This window comes from Cupressus sempervirens, chromosome 3, assembly GCF_028749045.1.
Source record: "Cupressus sempervirens isolate cs-2001-9-10 chromosome 3, ASM2874904v1, whole genome shotgun sequence".
In the NCBI taxonomy this organism is placed as follows: Eukaryota; Viridiplantae; Streptophyta; class Pinopsida; order Cupressales; family Cupressaceae; genus Cupressus; species Cupressus sempervirens.
This window is the reverse complement of record NC_143120.1, coordinates 603664184-603682594: the sequence shown is the minus strand read 5'-3', so window position 1 is coordinate 603682594 and position 18411 is coordinate 603664184. Positions and strand designations below refer to the sequence as shown.

The window sequence follows — 18411 nt, the reverse complement described above, 5'->3', positions numbered from 1 at the left end:
GATGGAGGGTTTGGTGTCAATGTGTTACTAGAGGACACTTGGAAAAAGTTGGGACAACCGACGCTGTGGCCACCTACATTCCAATTATTAACAACGGACTAGCACGGGATCAAGCCGTTGGGAGCCTTGATAGCACAACTAGTAACGATTGGAAAACAACCATTTCTGCTTGACTTTGTCGTGATCCCGCTGAAGAGGAAAGGGTATGATGCCATTCTGGGCCGAGGGTGGCTGATACAAGCAAGGGTTAAGCACGACTGGAAGAGGGATACTCTATCAATGGAGCGCAAAGGCAGAAGATTCATAATTGACTTGCACACACAAATGGTAGGTGAGAGGTGAAAGCGAGATTGATGACAAGGGGAAGAAGAGAATGGAACTTGATAAAGAGGGAGTATTTAGACTGGAAGGAGGGTTGAGTAAGGACGATCTAGACTCGTTGAACGGCCTTTTTCACTGGCAAATGGAGGATTACGAGCTCTTTCTAAGCTGTAATATGTTAAGGGTCGACGAAGGTATGAAAAAAGAAGGAAATGAATGTTCGAAGGAATATAAAGAAGCGGAAGAAGGAAAGGTGGTTGGGACTGAAGTTGAAGGGAAGAACATACAGTACGAACCCACAAAAAGGAAAGATTCCACCGTATGACCGCGCAGTAAGAAAGTGTTACGTCAAACCACGGATATAACAAAAAGGTGCCGGCAGCGCGAAAGACACATCATACGGTCTACACAGGAAACAAAGAAGGGTTTAATAAAAGTTATAGCGGTATGGAGTGATGGTTCTAAAATCAAGAGTACAATTATTAACGGCAAGACGGAATTCATGGTACCAAGTTTCAAGAACAAACTGGGCGATATGGAAAACTTGAGGGAGAGATCGTGTAACTTGAATAAACTGGATGTGCGACGATTGCAAGCACAATGGGCCATGAAGGTTACACAGAACAGGCATAAGGCATGGCACTACAAGCACTTGAAGTTGAACAGGTTTCAATCGAGACAACTAGTGCTGAAGTAGAATGGGCACAACGAGATCAGACTAGGTAGATTTAAAATAAAATGGGTCGGGTCATATAACACCTCCGAAGTGGGTGGTAACAAAGCAATAAAAATATGGATGCTTGATGGGAAGGAAGTAGCCGATGCAGTGAACAGGTCGAAAGTCCACCATGGAAGAAATAACGCACCTCTGTGGACGAACAACTAAGAAAAGAACGACTGTAAATATGTAAGATCCGTAATGACAGTCAAACAAAAAAAAAAAAAAAGAGAGAGAGAAAGAAAGAAAATACTAATACACCGTACGGTCAAGTGACCGTATGACTTCATGAAGGAGTTCTACGACAAGTAATGAACATAGTACGATGTTTTTAGTGTCACCATACGACACTTAAAAATCCTTTCGTACGACACTTTTTATTGGCATTTTTGGCAATTGTTTGTACAGCTATTAACTATTGCCATCGTACAGGTTTCAAGATTAAATTCTTTGATAGGCATCGTATGGAAACTCAGAGTCTTTCTGGAGGCACTGGGATGTACCGTACAACATTTTAAAAATAAACCCTATGCGATGTTGAAGACCATTTTGATCGTACGGCCCCACCTATGCACATTGCTATACCATACGGTCAAGTACAAGATACGGTCGAATGCTAAACACCACGACATGAATACATTGTACGACATGTTTATCGTACAGTCAGGGCACCGCACAACGTCACACTCATATGGAGTATGGGAGGCAAAACAAATTTTGAAATAGTGCGAATACATTTCATTTCGTACGGTGTACGAAACAAAGACAGGGGTGAACGCGTTTGTAGGGCAGCTTCAGAAGGAAACTTGGTAGTATCTTTTGCTCTCTGCAATGCATGATTTGAAGACTTGAGCGCGGCACAAGGGTCTTGCAGAATGGGGGAGGCATCTTTTCCCATTACCTTATTTCGATCTTTGTTAAGCTGATTTGGCATTAATCTTCATTCCTCCCTCCTTTCAGGTTCATAGGGAAACGACACCAGATGTTTATCGTATTGGGTAAAGAAATCAATGCATACAGACAATGGATTAGAACTCTTTATATTATTTGCATATGCCAGAGATATTACATTATGCTTATGATGATTCTGATGATTACAATGATCCCGAAGGGGGGTATATATACATTTTGAGGAACCTTCCTGAAGGTGTCCGTCAGCTACATACATGTCGGCTACATAATAAGAACCTTCTCGATACCGACGACATACATCCTGATACACACCCGGTCGGCCGATACCGACGACATACATCCTAAACTGACGACATACATCCTAATACTGACGGCATACATCCTGATACCATAGTCACCGATGACAACATCTGCTACCTTGTTTTCCTTACCCTAAATATAGTTAATATCAAATTTGTAATCCGCTAGAAATTCCAGCCATCTCCTCTTTCTAGCGTTAAGGTTGGGTTGAGTAAAGATATATTTTAGACCATGGTGATCAGATCTAAGATCGAAAGGTTTCCCAATCAAATGGTGTCTCCACATTTGGAGGGCATGTATTATAGCTGCTAGCTCCAAATCATTAGGAGCGTAATTTTGCTCGTAATTTTTTAACTTCCTTGACTCATATGCAATCCCCTGCTTATCCTGCATTAGTACACCTTCTACTCCTTCCCCTAATGCATCAATTATGACTACAAATTTCTTTTGTGGGTTAGGTACTCTTAGTGTAGGTGCAGTAGTTAACTTTTCTTTCAAATGCTCAAAAGCTGATGATATTTTTCAGTCCAGAAAAATTTCTTTCCTTTCCTCTGAAATGAAGTGATTGGGTAAGCTATCTTGGAGAAATTTCTAACAAACTTCCTACAGAATCTTGCCAATCCCATGAAACTCTTGACTTTTGTCACATTCTTAGGTATAGGCCATTCCCTAATTGCTTTGATTTTGAAAGGATCTACGACTATTCCTTGGGCTGATATAACCAGTACAAACTTATCCAAACAATATCGAAATATGTTGTTCATCAAATTCATGAAAGCTGCTGGAGCGTTGGTTAATTCGAAGGGTAATACCATGAACTAATAATACCCATATCTAGTTCTGAAGGCAGTTTTGTGAATGTCTTCATCCTTGATGCGTAGTTGGTGATATCCCGACCTTAAATCAATCTTTGAAAATACTGTGGCGCCTTTCATTTGATGAAAAAGGTTGTCTATTCTAGGAAGTGGGTATCGGTTCTTGATGGTGACCTTATTGAGCATCCTGTAATCTATGCACAACCTCATAGTTTCGTCCTTCCTGATGAACAATACTGGGGCTCCCCAGGGTGAAATGCTAGGTCGAATAAGTTTCTTATTTAATAGATCCTACAACTGCAATTGTAACTCCATTAATTTTGTGATGGTCATTCGATAAGGAGCTCATGAAATTGGTTCTGCTCCAGGTACTAAATCTATGGTAAAATCAAAAACTTGAGATGGAGGTAATCCAAGGAGCTCTTTGGGAAACACATCTTGGAATTTCTTTAGGTAAGGATATTTCTCTTCGAAATATTCCTTCAATTTTCCTCTAACCTCTTTTTCTCCATGCGTGGTATCTATTGGTTTTCGCAAATCTTCAATCCTTATTGCAAAGATCTCACAACCTTTTCTTCCACATTTCTTGAGTTGCATGGTGGATACCTATCTTGATTTAATTTCATGTAAAACCCCCTTAATGCTTACAGGTTTGCCTTGGTCATCCAAATAGTCTACTGTTTTAGCAAGACAATCAACCTTGGACTTATGCTTACTAAGCCAATTAATGCCTATAATAATGTCGGAAGATCCAAGAGGTGTTACATACAAGTTCAATTCAGTGGAGAAGTTTGGGAAATCAATCCGAGCCTCAAATAGGCACTACACTACCTTAGCCTTTGACTGGTTTGCATTCTCGACTGTCAATGGTTTTGCTATAAAACTAGATCTCTTTGGAAATCTACTTAACAATTTAGGTGATATAAAGCATTCAAAAGCTTTAGTATCAATTAATGTAGAAACAAGGTTCCCATAGATCATATCCAGAGTTTCGATTGGGCCTATTTGTTGTTCTGCTTGTTGATTGTTAAGTGCCATGTGAATCTTTTGTTGATAAACATGCTGCTGTGGTGGAAGGGGTGCTCAGGGTGGTTGATTGGTGTTGGTCTTAACAGGGCATTTGTTAGCATAGTGATCTCCTCCGCAAGTATAGCATCCTTAAGGCAACCCCTTCTTTTCAATGCCCTTGCCATTCTTAATTGTATTGGGGTTACTTTTAAAATCCTTAATACCATTCCCTCTTGGTTCTGGCTTGTTAAATTTGTAATCATCAAACTATTTCTTCTGGGACCCAGTATTTGCACCTTATGTATTCCAATTTGTTTTCCTTTTGTTATCTCAAATAGAACCATCTCTCTGGATTTTATATTTTTGACGAACAACTTTTTCTAAAGCTTCTTCCATGTTTCGGGGAGTGAGAACATCAACTGCCCCTCCGATCCTATTATTCAACCCCATGATAAATTTCCTCACCTTCAGGTTTCTATCTTGTTGGTACAGGGGTACATATTTCAGCAGTCGGGTGAATTTCTCCCAATACTTATGTACGGTCATATCTCCTTGCTTGAGATTTTGAAAATCCAGTAGCTTTTGGTCATAGAAGGTTTGAGGTAACCAACGGTTTCTAAAGATGGTTACAAACTTCTCCCAAGTAATTTCAGTTGTTTTAATGTTCGGCTTAACGTTGGTGTTTCCCCACCATGTAGCAGCTTCTCTTGTAAAATGGTATATTCCCCAAACCGCCTTTGAGGTCTCTAAAAAATTCTTATAAAAGAGATTGTGAATAGATGGAACATATGTATAGACTAATTTATTTAATCAATTTTAATACTTCTATGTTGTATTTATAACAACCTTTATTTACAAAAAAATTCCTCTTTGGAGGATGTTTACATTATAGATTCAGTTATTCTGAAACTTTATTTTCAGCATCTTGTTCAGTTTCGGTTTTGTACATATCCCGTGCCATCCAAGATCTATGGAAGTGCATAAGAGGGTTGGCCTGGCGGGAGTTCCAAGTTTGAATCAGTTTGTTTCTATAGGCTGCTTTCTTGGCAGGAGTCCACTTGACTCTTTCCTTCGTCATTCATTGCAAAGCTTGTTTTAAGGTTTCATTGTCCGGAGGCATGGAACAAAAAGTGTAATCATAGTTTGACATGTTCTTAATCAAGTATGGAAAGATGGGATGTCGTGCTTTCTTGCGAGGTGTATTTAGAACTTGCATCCTGTTACATTTAATCTAAGAAAATCTCAGGTTTACTAATCCTACTTAGGTAGTGTGCCCAAGGTTCAGTGTTGAACTTGGCTCCGATACCATATGTAACAAACGAATTTTCTGAACTAAAAGATTAGGGCTAAAATCTGATTTCAACTAAATATGAAAGTAATACTTCAACTATACAACTGAAATAAAGCATCTTTATTTCCATTTAATGGGATAGTAACTGAAATAACATTCAACTGAATAACTATTAACTGAAATAACTGCCAGCTGAAATTACTATTTCCTATCATCTATGCTGAAGCAAATTAAAACATTACCATTCATACTATGATGTTCAATATTCACAAAACAAAGTAAATGCATAGCAAAGGATAAAGGAAGAAACATACAAAGCTAATTGGAGAGTCTTGAACTGGTTGTGCAAGCCTCGGCTTTCGGATAAGAGGAGAAGCATTAGCTTAGGCTTAACCTCCCAACCGCGAACCATATCCATCCCCACACAATCTTTTGAAAAGAAAGACCCTCCCTACCCCTGGGCTAGGCTTGGGGTACTACTAGTCCAAACATACAAGCAATACTAGTGTTTAGAATGTCCACACAGTTATGGACGGACATTTTTGAATAACTGGCAATACCGACATCATGTGATCTTTAGAAGGCAAGCATGCCTTTAACGACCTTGGCCAAGGTTTTTGGATGGGTTTTTAATACTTGATCACCACCGCTCAAATTGACAACAAGATAATTAAGTGGACATGCGTGAGCTATTTAATGATTCTTTTAAAAATAATAAATTTATTGTATCACCTCTAATTCTGTTTTCATGTTCTTGCAGATTTTTCTCTCACCTCTTCACCCTCTTTCTTGGCCATCTAGCTAGGTGAGTCCTAGGTGTCAATCTCAGAGTAATTCAACTCTTTTGCTGTATCTCAGCTGGTGTAAAGAAATAATATACATTCATTACTGTCATAAGACAATTCTTATCATCCGAGAGCTTGTTTTAAGAATTTACAAAGAAACAACTTGAATATGGAATCTGACTAATAACAAGAGGCGTCTTGGCATAACAAATACATTTGATTCAGACTCAACATGGATAGATGGACTCTTCGAATCTTCTATTCGATATTACAGTCAAACAATGATATATAGAATTCATTGAGACATTTCTTGCTTTTGTGTTTTTGAATGCATACAAATAACAAATATGAATTGAGAGAAGTTGACCACATAACCTGATCAAAATAAACGTGGAGCTTGGGCTTGACTCTGTACAGCCGGCTCTTGGAAGTGCGTATTCCAAAATCAGATAAGCAATGGCTCGGCTTTTCAATCAATCACAGCAAGGATGATAGAAAATAAGGGAGCAGAGGTATATATTGTAGAACTCCGGTTTTTAATTCTCCTGACTTGTATTCGAAAGAACACATTTGAAGAATTATAAAGGCTTCGATGAAGCCGTGGCTCTTGGAATAGTTATAAAAAGAAGAAAGCCAGACTTCTTGAACCACCAATGAATAAAAGATGCCAAGTGTTTATTCTTAACTCTCATAACAACAAATAAAAATGTGAAGAATTCGAAGGTTACTAGATCAAAAAGGATAAATTATAAAGTTATATATATATATATATATATATATATATATATATATATATATAAAATTTCAAATGGTTGACATTATATTATTACCATTTGTCCAAGGTTATACCTACTAAGATATGCATATCCAAATATGTGTATCACTTGGAAGATTATTTTATCTCAATATCTTCTCAAGGTAAACGCATATTTAGGTATATGTATTTTAATAGATATGAGCTTGTATAAATTAATACTATGATGGCACCATACTTTTATACCTATGTGCACATACATATATATTTATTATTTGAACTGATGACAATGTCAATATAAACCATTAGAGGTATGTACTTTGATTAAGTTAAAATGTTTAATGTCTTAATGATTGTCCAATAGCTCATGTGTGTCCAATGATTATACCTTGTTATGCAAGTCGCTAGGTCCTTACCTAGATAGTTAAAGGTCATATTTGTTGATCAGATAAATGGACTAAGGTAACACCCCATTCCGTTGAACCCTTTAAGCAATGCTTCTCCCCTTTCTCTACTCCTGCAATCACCCGTACAACATTTTCCACAATAATAAGAAGTTCCCAAGATAAATCCATATTAACATTTAACATAGATATTTGTAAGAAATTAGTTAACCATAATTCTGAAACCAAGCAACTACTAACTAATATCATCAACATATGATAACGGTCAACGACCATCATCATTAAACGGTTATACATAATAATTGATAACAACCAATTTCATAGGAAACAATGGTTACATTTAACTACCCTTTTCACATGAACAAGAAAGAAAAATCCATTCAACTCAAAGGCTATAATAATTTTAATTAGGTCAAAATTTTGGGATGTAACATTTGATGTGGTACTTCATTGAGCAAGTGGTAGGGGAAGGGGATAAGATAGACTGGGCTAGACTTATAAGTGATAACCTGACTGAACAATTGATGAATTTGGAGCACACAAGAATTTTTTATATGAGCTCCTACGTCATCTACATGCTAGCTTGAAGGATGAAGTGTGATGGATTGAGATGCAAAGGATCGACTGGGAGTGGAACTCAACCTGAAAGTTTGTGAATGCTACCCATAGCTGCATTTGTATTTCAGGAATGATTATGTAAGTGTTAATGATGTCTCTGGCATGCACATAGTGAGGACCCTACAAAAGAGGTTGAATATGAGATTGTTAGTTGGACAAATGAAGTTGTTGGAGGATTATGGAGCTTGGTTATTTCAATTTTCCACCTTTTCATACATCCGCGTCCAGGGATTTTCTATGGAGCCATACAAGCTTCCAAGGTACACAATGGATAAGATGGTCTTGTTAGAGCTTACTCGACAATTCATAGTTTATGACAAGATTTAGAAAGGGAAGAAGAAGTTGGGATTGTATTTCCCAATTTCCATTGGAGAAAAAATTGAGATATGCCCATATCTGAAGGTGGTAGAGAGGTGATTGAATGAACTTCACTTATTTTGTCTTCTACTTTATCCAAATAGTTCTGATTTTGATCCCTATAACAAGATCAAATCAATATCGTGATCAAAGTAGCAGCATAAAGTTCACCTTGAGGATTTTTGGGTAAATGTTGTGGATGAGCACAAAATTGTTTGGAGGATGCATTCAAGATTGCTGTTAAGCATGGTTTGAGCATGCAACATATTCCAAGTTCTTGATCAGACGAAGGACCCAAATGTAGTGCAAAAGGGATTCCGTCAAGAGAGTGCAATTCATCCATGCAAATGGCAAATGAAGGAGGTCACAGATCTTAACTTACTATCGAATCCAGTCTTGGATTTTATGAAGTGGTGGATTGAACATAAGCTCACTAAACTAGTTGTGCTAGCAAATGGATTCACATATATAGATTAATTGGCCACCAATCACTTAGGGATGAATGATTAGGACAGATATCTGAAGCGAGTATTGAAGAAAAGGAAACTCCATTAGAAGGTGTAGAAAACATTAAAGGAAAAGAGGTAGGTCATGAAAGACATCCCAGGAGTAGGCTAAACATTCAAGAGCCTCAAAAAAAGATCTAAAAAATTGGAAGTGTTCCTTTTTTACCAACTCCCAGTGTTCAAGAGATAGAAACTTTTGAGAGATAGTAAGTGAAGACAAGCATAAGGAGATTTAAGCAAGAAGAAAATTTGGTGAGGCTAGTGCAAGATAGATTGAGTACAAATGCCTATGAAAAATCTGCACAAGGGAAATGAAGAGATCAAGATATGGCTACGCAAGAAAGTTGTGTTGCAATCTTAGAACGAGAAATGATGGAGGATAAGGCTGGTCTAGAAGAGGAAGAAGTTCCTACAGTAGCAACAAAGATTCCAACCATAGAGGTAACTTGTAGTTCTAAAGTGACACTGGATAGTCTAGGTCTAGGAGGTGAAGAGAAGAGCAACATTGGAGCAAACAAAAGGAAAGAACATTTGGTGATACCGAGAGATCAGAGTATACCCATTCTAGAATGGTTAAAGCAACAAATTCAGAAGAGTCAAGAATAGGAGGTTGATCCGGCAATTGAATTGCAAGAAATTTTAGATTGAACCAACCAATCCAAAGAACAAAGGAAAGCAAAAAGGTTCACTAAGGTTGTCAGAGGAGAATTAGGGTCTAGGATTTCCTAGATTGCAACTCCTACAACTGATAAGACTGAAGACCAAATTACTCCAGATGAGTACCATGTCATGGAAATCAATCTTTGGTCCTGCCTCCTGCAAGCAATTCATAGAGTCTGATGACTCCACTCAAGCTTTCAAAGAGAGGATGAAGAAGCTTGAAGAAGGATACCCAAAATAGAAAAGAGAAATCAAAGCCTTGTGTTAGTACATTAACAACTTGCCTTGTCCAGTAAGAGAGGAAGGCCCATCATTTGTCCCTCTGACGGGTGTTTCAGTTGAAGTTGTAGATGATATTGATAGGATCAAGTGGATTGCTCAAGGTGCAAGGGTTTGGGTTGAAAGAATTTAGGAAGAGGCCTTCAAGCATGCAATAGAATTGGTGCAAGTGCATAGTAGGGCATTAGTTGTGCTCTCTAGAATCTAGTACATGGAGGAATCATGAGAAGATGAGCATAATTAACAAGATGAAATGATTCTGATATTTAGAATTTGATGGAGACCCCAAAGCAGGCATTGATTGATGGAGTTATCGACGATGGGGATGTCTATGTCTTCCTTTGATAGTACAGTGCAATGATCACAACCAAGGAAATGTTTGAGAGCTTCACTAAGGAATTCACTTGATGGAAAATCATTGTTGACAACATCAAGCAAGGGGTGTCCAATCAGTTGTATCCTTGTCATCATAGTGGTTGCTTGAGGATGAAATGACAACAAACAATTTGAAACTCAAGTTAGAGGAGTTCTTTCAGCTAAATGTTTTCGAGAGAGTTGATTTTGAGGACTTCTTTATCTTCTTGAATACCATGCACACCACTTAGGACTTGCTGCTAGATTGGTAGGAAAGTTTAGGAAAGGTAGAAAGAGCAATTGCAGTGCTAGGATTCAAGCAAGAATCGGTGCCAAGCATCAACACAAAAGAATTGGAGATGGTGTTGGATCAATTCCATGCCTTCAGGAGGCAGAGTCAAGGATAATGTATTTATTGCATGGTGGGTGTGTGCTTAGTGGTCATTTATTACACCCCACTCCCTTCTCAAATGAACATACATAGTGCACATTTATTACCCACTATAGTAGTGGATTCCATGTTGCATTGATGTAGATTCCTCTTTCTTTGCCCTAACACTAATTAGGGCTGATGTGGCATGATTTGAGCCATCGGTTATTATTTGCAGCCAGACCACCCATTGTAATCGAGGACCTATATAAAGGCCTCACTTCTCATTTGTAAAGGAGGATTTTCCGAGATTGTTGCTATGAGCTATTGAGATAATAGAGTTTGCATTGAAACTTGGTGAATACTTGATGTGTCTTGGTACTTGCTTGTTCTCTTAAATTCCCTCATTTAGATAAAGTTTAATTTAGTTAAAGTGTTGTGATTGCAATAAAGAAGATGATGGTGTTTTGATGAATTCCTTTGGTTCATACTTTTGATGTTTTAGTGATTCTAAATCGTTGTGTAAAGTTAGCTTGAACCCCTTTCATGCATATGTTTAACTTCTATCATTCATGTACATTGTTCTTAATGATGGTGTATGTGGTGGTATGAAAATCTCTCGCGTAACCCTTGAAGATTGCACCAATTTACTTGTAGTTGTAGTATAACTTGGTGAACCAGAGCTCGATAAATTAAGGAATTTGTCCACCAGAGTACCATCTTTTTTCATCATTGCCCTTATGAATAGAAAATAACTCCTAAACCTTGTCCAATTTTATTTTTGCATATTTTGTGAAATCCAAAAAATGTACTTAATTGCAAAACCTTTTGATGGCTCCTACATCCAGTATGACTTGAAATGAATTTGAATAGACATACTTAAGGCCCCTTGTATCAACAAATTACATCTATCACCTAGCTTATCCACAGTCAAGACCTGTCATTAAAGGAACCTTGGACTCGTAGTATGATCTTCTTGCAATCCTAGCACACATAGGACTTTGTTCAAGAGAGGACAAGATATTTTGGTATTTTGTTCTACTATTTGATGGGTCATACACACATCAACAGTTCCCTCTCCTTGAACTTGTGTTCTTCATTTTCTTGGTCCAAGTGCGCCACATGTTTTCTCGCATTTGCTGTCTGAACTCCTGCTACTTGCTCTTGTACCTTTGCTTTGTAGAGCCTATACTTAGTGATAACTTTATTTACTGTCTTGGACCAAGTTTGCTTGTTATGGTTACTTTCATCCTATATTTGTTTACCTTATGTTTAGTTTCTACAACCTTTGGATGAAGCTTTAGAACGCTCCTCTGTAAAAGTACAAATGTTTTTTGGCAAGTGTAAGGGATTCTCTATTGTTTCTTCATTCACCTTTTTTGTAGAAGGACTTTCTTGTATTTTATCCTTCATTGCAACATCGTTTCTTAGCTTCTCTTCTTCTTTTTCAAATACTTTTATCTATAAAAATATAAAGTGGGAGGCTAGGTTTGAATATCATGTTGGAACTAAGCTAAGACTAGCCTTATATAATTATCCATCTCTCCATAGGCTGTAATCTTCAATTCCAATATATCTATCCAAGTTATGAATTTAGGATCAACTAGGTTGACCATGCTTTGCTTTGTCTTTCCATCCCTTATACCACTTTTTTTCTTACTCCCTTGGTCCCCAACACCCCTTTTGCACCAATGCTCACTTTGACGATGGTGACCCCAACATGCTTACCCACCATATCAGACAACTTCTTCCCCCTTAATTTTCTCTTCTTTGCATTGGGGTGCATTGCCACTAAATCCTCTCGTCTATCCACAACCATCTGGGAAGTTGCCTTGTTTTCCTTCCCTCATTTTTTCACCTCCTAGCTCCCCTCCCCCAAGTCTAAGGATACATTCCCTATGAACAATTGGTATGATGAAGATTGTAAAGCCTCTCATCGGACCCTGCATTTGGCCTTCATGCTCCACCACCCTTCTTACACCTCCCTTCAAACCTCCCACCAACAACTTCTCTGTCATAAGAAGCATCTTCACATTGCCCAGTGCAAACATACCCTCATTGCCTCCCTCCAACGTCCTCCCAAACCTTTGTGGCATATTCTCTTTCCCTACTGCCCCCCCTCCCCCAAGCTTGATCATGGTGTGCACTAGGTTCACATACCTCTATGCTTAATGACGTCCCCCAACATCCTTTCTAGGTCATCCCTCTTGTGTCAGCTTTTCTCCTACATCACTATCAAGGAGGCGGTCAGAACTAAGAACTCTAGCCGGGTGATTGATGAGGACGGTTTTTAGGTTTAGTTCTTTAAACACGAACTCATAGTTCTAGGGTCTTATTTGGCCGATCTTTTCAACCATGTTTCCACAAGTTTCCCCCATTCTTGGTCACACCACTCTTCCCTTGGGATGACCCCTTTTCAGTCGCTTCAAGATATTGATATTTCAGATACTCTTTTGGCTGCTATCATGAGACACTATGAGATGGTTTTGCGCCATCTCAAGACCCTTTTTGGGTTTTCAGACATCATCAAGAGTACTATTGAGGGGTTAAGCAGGAGTGCCCTTATGGCTTACCATTTTTGGTATCTACATTGATGAGTTGCAGCAGTATATTTAGGACCATATTCTTTTAGGGAATGGTTGCCTTCACAAAGTTCTGATCTATATTCCGCTTTTTCTAGATTTTCTTTTGGCTTCCTTGTTGAAGGGTTTGCAGAGATAGCTAGACAATCTTGCATCTTTCTGCAAGTTGCAACAACTAACAATTAATTTGGGGAAGATCCAGGTGATGGTCTTCATCATTCTCAATACATCTCACCTCCATTTTTTCTTGAGGGGTTTGGAGGTGGAAATCTTGTCCTCATCCACACATCTGGGGGTCAAGTTGTGTGGGCCTTGTTTTAACATTAGACCCACCCTTTAGCCGCAAATTAATAAGGGATATATTTGCGGATATGGCTCGTTGGTCCTTCTACAGAGGCAATGCTTCCAACACCTTTTTGTGTACACTTTGTCCAAGATGACACTTGTGGATACACTTTCAAGCCTACTGTTCTCTATGGTTTGGCGGTGTGGGATCCCTCTTTGCTAGTTTTTGATCAGACCTTTGTTGAGCGGGTTTGGACTCTCCTCCAATGCATTATTCGATGCAAGCATTCCATCCCACACAATATTATTTTCGTAGAGTTTGGGGTGCATCCCTTTAGGCTTGAGGCCATCTTTGGTCTGGTTTGGTACCTTCACTGCCTTCGAGGCTTTGCTAATTCAAGTGAGGGGTGCCACGAATACGCTGACCTTGGTTAGTGTTTTTTAGATCCATTACTGCTTTAGTTGTTCCATTAGGTTGGTCTCACAATTGGTTTGCCGAGATTATGTCTTTTGGGATTGAGATGGATCGCCTCCCTCCCTTCCAGTACGCTCTTGATGCAATCCCCATCTTCTTCCTCCCCACTAGGAGCTGAATAGGTGCATTATAGATGACATTTATAGGTAGTTCGTTCACATTTTTTGGGTTAACCCCCACAAGGGCCTCTTCCCTAAGATGACCTTTTATGCAAATAACTTTTTGTAGCTAAAGGATAGACTCATTCTCCACCTTTTGTACTTATCCCACCACTGGCCTCATTCCCTTTGGATTTCCCCTTGGCTCCTTCAGAGAAGGTTCACATTGGCTCCATTGCGAGTTCGACATTTTTTTGACAAACTGAAAAGAATTTGTCAGCTTTGTAGTATTAAAGAGGTTGAGTTTGAGAAGCGCTTCACTTTCGCTGTCATTTACACTATGAGATTAGAGGGAGGTTCTACTCCTCTTTAGGGAGGCAGGGTCCTCTCCACCATTTCAGATATATAGACTAGTAGTGCCACACTCTATATTTTTAGGAAGGCCTTAGGCTTTGCCAGCACCAATATTCCACAATGCCTCCACCCTTTCAGCTTATTACTTCCTTCTTCATAGGGCTATCTCCAATACATGGTACCAAGCATCAACTTGGTCCCACCCCTCATTCTATATCTACGAGGCCTAGGACGAGCTCCTTGTTGCAACACTCTTCTTCTAGGTTCACTCGAGGCGACCTAGGGCTCTTACTGGTCCTATTGCCTATCCTTTGGTTGGAAGTTCGTCATAGCTGTTCAAAACCCTCAATTGCTCTTGGGAGGATTTCATTTCCTTTGAACCCCTTTGGTGTTTTGATTTTATTTCTTTTGTCGCTTTCTTCTTAGGGCACTGTTTGGTGTCTCAGCTATAGGCTGGCCCCTTTTTTGTTGTACTTGGCAGTCCCTTTGACACTTTGTGGTATTTGTTGGCCATTGATAAATTTATCTTATTGGTGTCACGAGGGATATCCTGGAAATCTGTTGAAGTTCAAAGAAAACAATTGGTACTGGTTTTCCCTTTTTAAGGGGTGATAGACCATTTCTCCACTTCATCATTTTACTAGTTATTGATGCATACATCTTCATGCCTTCTTGAATGCATACAGGTTGGCCATTGTCTTTTTGTGGAACTTTTTAATTTGTACTTGTATCTTGGCCTTGTTGAATATTGTAAATATTATATTTTCGTTGGATCATTTATTGTCAAAATTTCAATTTGTTTGATCCTCTTGCATAATTTTAGTGTTCTTGTAATAATTTTATCATATAAAATTCTTATATAATTTTTTAATAGCCTTCACGTTTATATAATTTTAAAATTATTTTATAGATTTTTTTATTGTGACAAACCAATCCTTGTGTGCCCTCAACTCCCCACCCTTGAAACTCAGAGAAAAATTGATAATATTGAAATATAATATATGCACGATGAGCATGTGTACATGACATGATGTGAATTTATAGCTATTAAGGTGAGAATGGGGTGTTGAAGTTTGCTGTTATACTTAAATATTGATTGAGCCAATGTGTGTACACAGATTCTGTGTGTTATGGTGAGTTGTATTGCACTTCCAAGTTGTTGAAGCATGTAGCTTTTTGTTCAAACTTTACTTCACATTTTATCTGTTATCTTGATAACTAGTCCTTGCTTGTCTTGGATAAAGGTCCATGCTGTTTTAATCTCATATTTTCTCTTTTTGCAATCGTGGAATTTTTAAGCTCTCGATATTGTGTAAATTATAGAGAAGATTCAGATTCGGATCGTGTACTTTGTAATTTGTATTTTTTTATTGTCATTCAAATCATATCCCTTCGTCCCCTTGTTTCCCTACCATTGAAATTCCGAGGAAAACTGATAATATTGAAATATACTATTTACATGATGAGCATGTGTACATGGCACGACAAAAATTCATAGGTTGCATGCTGAGAATGGTGTGTAAAGTTTGCAGTTATACTTCAATATTGATTCAGCCAATGTGTGTACACACATTCTATGTGCTATATGGTAAGGTCATGGTTTCTGAAGATCGCTGCAAATGTATCTGCATTATCTGTTCGGTATGTGTTCCAAAGGCAGCGACCTCTTGTACTTATATTAAAAATGAGCCAAGAAGAGTCATGTCCCTTCATCAGACATGCCTATTCATTATTATGTAAATAATATAATAAAATATATATATATATATCATGAATCATTATTATATTAATTTCTCTCTCTCTATATATATATTTATTTATTATATCTCACATGATATTAATTAAATAAATATATAATATCATCAATAATTTAGACTCATAGGTTTATCTGATTGAAGCTACCAAAAACATCACACCCCCTCTTAGCTAGGAAGGATAAACACATGGTTAGATATTACCACAATGTAATATCAAGTTGGCATGATTAAGGATATCTTTGATCGGAGGATATCCACCATTTAGATTTCATCTCATGATATCAAGAGTAATGGCATTCTGGATGTCAAGTCACGTGACATTCACCGAGTACTCTTTGAGTAATGGCCTCCCAAATGCCAAGATGCATAATATTCACCAAGTACTCTTGAGTAATGGCCTCTTGAACATTAAGTCACATGATATTCACCAAGTACTCTTGAGTAACGACATCTTGAACTTCAAGTTACATCACATTTATCAAGTGCTCAAAATGTTCATAAGGTATGTGCCTACGCATTCTCATAGGCTTACCATATAAACATTCATGGTCTATTTAACTTAATCCACCATGCAAGATATAATCGTGATCTATTTCAACCATCATAAGACATCTATCACAATAGAAGGCCATGGTTTATTTAAAGAACTTAATCCACCATATAAGTTATCATCTATCATGATCTGTTTCAGCCATCATAAGATGTCTATCAAATAGAAGGTTATGGTCTATTTAAGGAACTTAATCCACCATGCAAGTTATCACCTATTATGATCTGTTTCAGACATCATAGGATGTCTATCATAATAGAAGGTTAAGTTATTGAAAGGTCGTCACCTTGCTATAACTTTTACAAGTGATAATCATTTGAAAGTCGTCACTTCCTCCTGACGTACACATGGGGCAAGCCCATTAAAGTCACACAAATGACATCAAAAGTTTACATGAAGTCAAACTTCCTTTGAATCTTCTATTTATTTGCTTGATGCCTATTTATTTGAAGAAGTGCCATCAAAAAATGTCTATTGCAATAGAAGATTAAGTTAGTGAAAGATTATCACCTTCCAATAACTTTTGCAGATACAAGTGATAATCACTTGGAAGTCATCACTTACTTATGAACTACATAGGAATTAGGCCCATTAAAATCATGGAGTCACATACATGGATTTTCAGAGTCCCTCCAAATATCAATCTTCTGAGCTTCTCATCCAATGTTGCCTCTAATGAAGTGTCAGGCTCCCTCTAAATCTGATATCAATCTCCCTTTTCCTGCAAGAACATACTTAAGAGGAAAAGATCAAAGTAAATAGCTCCTATAATACGTATAGAAATACAAATAAGAGAGAGACTCCAAAAAGTAAATAAGGTAGTTTTGAAGATTAAATTAAATTATTTTATATTGAATAATATTTGTGATTATCCTGCCAATAGTGGCATGTTGTGATGGTTAAGTTGTTGAGTTGTTATCCTTGCCATCAAGTTTCAAATCTAATGGGGATGAGGTCCCCCGTTTGTGGCCTCATTGGTTCATAGCTCCAGGTCAAAAGCGTTTACCCCTCTTTAAAAAAAATAAAAAATATCTGTGATTATCTTCATAAGATTGTTGTCCCAAATTTATTTTATCAACATACTAATGCTTAATAATGAATTGTTAAAGACTCTATTTGTTACTCACCTCCTTCCCTTGATATTGATAAGTTTTATTTCATTATGCATTTCTTTGTTCAATGTCTTTATTTATAAATACGAGTTGGCAGCTTGTATTTATAAATTTTATTCATTTATTGATTAATCCAAAAGTCAAATCATGTAAATAGGCAGTGAGTGCATACCTTAAGTTCCTCTTATAATACTCACCTCCACATATCTTCCATGGTGGCTTCGGTCATAATATGAGTTGTCAATTTGATGATCCTTCCACATTCTTCTATTTATTTACTTTATTCTCTAGTCATGGTTGACGTCATTATGCATAAACTGGTGAGATGGATTGAATGGGGTCATTATACCCATTCTTGGTTTTGAGGCCCTATGTAGGTTTAATCCGTTGAACCCACTTAAATGCTTCTATTATCCAATGCAATTTCCTTAGGTACATCTAGCTTTTCCACGATTCATGCTTTAGATGTATCCACATGGGTGCCAGTTATTAATACATTGACTAATTTATTTGTCCTTTTACCATATGTTTATTATTATGTGTTCGTTGCTTATGTAGAGTGCGAGGAAAGTTTCTAGAAGGCTTGACTCTCCAACGATTGTGAAGATTTTGCAAGGCTTGACTCTCTCGTGTTGCATTGCACCACTCATCACTTCCTATATATCCCTTCTTCTGAAAACAATGTTGTTGTTCATGCTATCAACAATGTGAGAAAAGTTTTGATAATATTGACTATAAATGCTAAT

At 37.7% G+C, this 18411-nt stretch overlaps 1 protein-coding gene across 7 annotated transcripts in view; it reads left to right on the top strand.

Annotated features, from left to right (window-relative positions):
* LOC149568120 (uncharacterized) overlaps positions 1-18411 on the top strand; it is a 111743-nt gene that overhangs the window by 74063 nt on the left and 19269 nt on the right. The window lies entirely within an intron of this gene.